Source organism: Pteropus alecto, unplaced genomic scaffold, assembly GCF_000325575.1.
Source record: "Pteropus alecto unplaced genomic scaffold, ASM32557v1 scaffold435, whole genome shotgun sequence".
Taxonomy (NCBI): Eukaryota; Metazoa; Chordata; class Mammalia; order Chiroptera; family Pteropodidae; genus Pteropus; species Pteropus alecto.
Genome location: NW_006436300.1, coordinates 684137 through 688659, shown reverse-complemented (window position 1 = coordinate 688659; position 4523 = coordinate 684137). Strand labels below are relative to the sequence as shown.

Here is a 4523-nt window from a genome sequence, read left to right as displayed (position 1 = left end):
TTTAAGATGAACACTGTAGTTTCTTTGATCTTGTGAAATTTTATCCCGCATACATTAGTATGTGTACATGTGTATTGTTTAGAGAGATATTGAATAATTTTGCTAGTATTTTCAAAGAAAGTTAGAAATACTGCCAATGTGAATGGAAAAGGAAATTAAAGAACCCTCCTTAGGTTGAAGGTAAAGTCTAGTTTTTTAAATTAAAATGGTGAGGTTTTTGTCTACTTCAATTCATTTGTTTTGGTGGAAGTAGTAGATCAAGTTACTATTTATATTTTCAATAAATGTTCTTAAATTATATGTCCAATGTTGCTTCATATGAAATAAAATACACACACGCGCACACACACACACACACACACACACAGTGTCTGACCCTATTTTTTTGTAATCTGACAGCTTCGATTCTCACTCCTTCTTCCTTTGTAACACACACATCTGGGAAAACTGATAAGAAATCCTAGGTGCTCTTTCCTTTGGCAGCAGATTGAATCCATAAAAGCTTGTGCCAGTGCAGTGAACTTGGGCCAACCCCACACCTTCACCACAATGAATGTACCAGTCCACACTTCCTTGATTTCTCAAGTCATTTTGGACCTGCCTGACGGGCTTGCTCTGCTCTCCCCAAAGATCTCAATTCTGAAAGTGATAAACCCTAACATAACTTTCGGGGTGCGTGTGTGTGTGTGTGTGGTGTCAGTTTCAATATCCAAATGAAATTTGGGGTGTGGGTCTTGCTTGGCCTAATTTCTTAAGAATTTTTGTTGTCAAATATATCAGGCTGTCTCACAGTCCTTTTCTCTCATAATTACTTGATATTTTCTGTGCTCAGTTGACTCTTGCTGTTTTTTCTTTCCATTGAATTATTATAATTGCTTCAAGGGTCAATTCACCTTACCTATTCTCAGGAGATGCATTTTCCTAAATGTAATTAGATTGATCTTCCTTGTACTATTATAGTACTCAAAGCATAAACATTTACTAAGTTTATCATATTGTAAAATGATATTTAGGATCTTTTTTCTTCCAGTTTTATCAAAATATAATTGACATACAACATTGTATAAGTTTAAGGTATAAAGCATAATGACATATTATTATGTATAAACAATTACAATAATTTTAGTTAACATCCATCACTTCACACAATTAATTTTTTTTCCTTGCAGTGAGAACTTTTTGACTCTACTCTCTTAGCAACTTTCCAATGCACCATATAGCATTAACTATATTCTTCATGTTGTATATTATGTCCCAGTACTTACTTATCTTACAACCTCAAGTTTGTACCTTTTGAGCACCTTTGGAAGTATTTTCCCTACTCATCTGCCAGGCCTTAATAAAAAAGAACTTTTTACATCTCAATTTCTAAAACCTGGCAGTGTAAATGATGAGATGAAGTATACTCACAGAAATCGAATTGGACAGTTTATATATAACATTATATCTGAAATAAAATGGTCACTCTAAGCATTAACAGATGCCATGTTAACAGCCACTGTGCCATGGAAAAGAATATCTACGGGAATCTGTTCCATTACAGTACAATTTTGAGGCTCATGCACTCCTAGTCAATTGCTTTTAAATTAAGATTTTGGCAGTGGAAACAGTTTTAAATAAAAAAAAATAAGGATTTCTAGATCTTAAGGAATTTGCACCATCTCTCAAATTCTATGATATATTAGACCAATTCTGATATTTCTTCAGAAAGTGACTCCAGATAGGAGGTATGAAATTGGATTTGCTTTATATTTCTAACAAAAAAAATAGCAAAAATATAATATCATTAAAAGTTTGAATTTTGATTGTTTTTCCTATGTAAATTTCATGTTTCAAAAATTGGATGAATATCCAAAATATTAAGCAAATGTAAATACTTAAAATTACTTTTAATATTAAACATAAATGTTAATATAAGACTATTACATATATTTTGTATTAGTGATATATGTATTCAAGAGGAGTGATATCTATTTATGAATTTATTTTTAAAAGTGAAATTTTAAAAGGTTACACTAGACAGTATGAACATATTTTGAATTGGATTTTAAAGTAAATTGATTAATGTGCCATTTTAAGATTTCACTTACTTTTATTATTTGCAGATACAATATATTCTGATAACATAAACCCAAGCACAGATCAGAACCAATATGATTTTTCTTAAAGAGATTATACATATAATTGAAAACAGCAATAAATTATATTTTCCTGTCTTGTTTTATATTAATGTATAACAAAATGATGATTATGACATATTTATCAGTTTTTATTTAAAAGTTTTTATATTCTAAAATATCTTAGCAGCTAGATAATTAAAACATTTTATTTATTTTTTTTAGGCGAGGCAACCCTTAGTTGACCTCACAGATTGCAAGGACCTTGTCAGCTTACAATCCCTTATTTTTTAAATTTTTTTACACCTACAGCACCTGGTCTTCCTAGGTGGTCTCCCATCCAAGTACTAACCAGGCCCAAGCCTGCTTGGCTTTTGAGAACAGATAGGATCGGGTTTGCTCAGGGTAGCATGGCTATAGACTTAACTAAAACATTTTAAATATAGTTGTATCATAATTCACTGAGACCAAAACAAGGCTGTGTTTTTGTTTTTGTTTTTTTCCCCCACAAACAATCAGATACGAATATGAGACTTTCCACCACAAATATCATGAAGAGTCGTTCTTTCTGAGTCTAGGTCTATATTAGTTTGCAAAGGTTGCCATAACATAACACCACAGACTAAGTAGCTTACACCTCAAAAATTTATTTTCTCACTGTCCTAGAGGCTGGAATTTGGAGATCGAGGTGCTGGCAGAGTTGATTTCTTCTGAGGCCTGTCTCCTTGGCTTGTGGATGACTGTCTTCTTCTGTGATAACTATCTTCTCCCTGTATCTACATATGCCCTTCTCTCTGTGTGTCTGTGTCCTAATATCCTCTCCTTGTAAGGATTCCAGTCATATTGGATTAGGACTCACCCTACTGATCTTATTTTAAACTAAATGCCTCTTTAAAGACCCCATCTTCAAATGTAGCCACACTCTAAGGTACCAGGGGGCTGGCATCTCAACATACAAATTTAGGGGGAACACAATTCAGGCCATAAAATATCCTAAAAAAATTCCACTTTTTCGTTCCTTTACTGAATGTAATATGTATGATGTTAGAGTAAAGTGTTAATCACAGAACAAATTTAATGAAGAAAAGTGAACATTACTTGAATTATCAGGCTCACTATATTTGTTTTTATTTGGAATGAAACCTATAATCCTGTTTTTTATTGTTCATTTTTGTTTTGTGTATGTGTTTACTGGTCATAGCTTATGGAGTCAGACATTTACTGCCCCCATGACTTTGTGGCCTATGTACTAATCATGGTAACTACAAAGGATTTATCATAATGCTGGGTCCTAATTAATCAATCTACTTAATTAAAAAGAGGAAATAATTTTACTTTAAAACAGCTATAAAATGTGTATTAGTATACATGCTATTTAAATGACTTTTTTTAATAATCACAATTTTATAAATGTAGCTTTTCTTCAAAGTTTTGGTAATAAAATTAGGATATATGCATCTGAAAGACTCACTTCCTGAAACCGTAAACTTATTTAAGTTATTGTATTAGTTAGTGCATGCAAAGATGCCACAAAAATATATTGAATTATTGCCTTTTTCCTAAGAGCAGTGATTTGCTCATTAATTCTAGCCAGATCTTTTCTAGTATGTTAAAAGATTCCATGCAATGTCTTATAGAGCCAAACATCAAACAAGCAAGTTACCATGCTAAAAACTTGATAATAGATGACACACATGAAGGCTCCACTTCACTGGCATCGAACATAACAATGCTAGTTTCTAACATTGCAATTGGTTTAATAAGACGAGCTCTTCTTTAAGTTTGTATTCAAGTTTTATAGACAGTCTGAGTATTCCCTTTCCAATTTCCAACATTTCTTCTCTCTCTTTTAATTGATTTATCATAATACAACACAGTTTTATAACATCTCTATTTGAAATAACTTACATTACACCACTTTATGACTGTAGCCATTAGTGTATTAAACAATTTCTTATATCCATTTAATTGGTTAGTTTCTTTGTTATCGTTATTTTTATATTGTCTCCTTAGTCGGTACGTTAGCTGTTTCCCTGATGCAGTGCTAATTAGCCTCACCCTAATGAGTGCTATTGCAGACTCCCAGTGGATGTCTATAAACAGTAAAACTTAGTTTAGCGTTCAAGTCCAAATAATTGTTAATTTCTTCTTTAATTCCAGTTATTACCAAGGGATCATTTAAAATACAATTATTAAATTTCTAGGATTAGAATAATCATCTCAATTCTACAAATATGAGACCGAAAATTGAATTATATTCCAATCTTTATTATCTCAAAAATGTGAAAATCAGAAACTATCAACTTTTTTACAATATGTAGCTCTTAAACATTTACACTTAATAACCTATAGCTGTTTATAAAATTAAATATAAAGAGATGGACTTAATTTAATGTTGGAACTTAG

At 31.7% G+C, this 4523-nt stretch overlaps 1 pseudogene; it reads right to left on the bottom strand.

Annotated features, from left to right (window-relative positions):
• Positions 1-2420: 2420 nt before the first annotated feature.
• LOC112481038 lies at positions 2421-2539 on the bottom strand (annotated as a pseudogene).
• Between the last annotated feature and the right edge of the window lie 1984 nt (positions 2540-4523).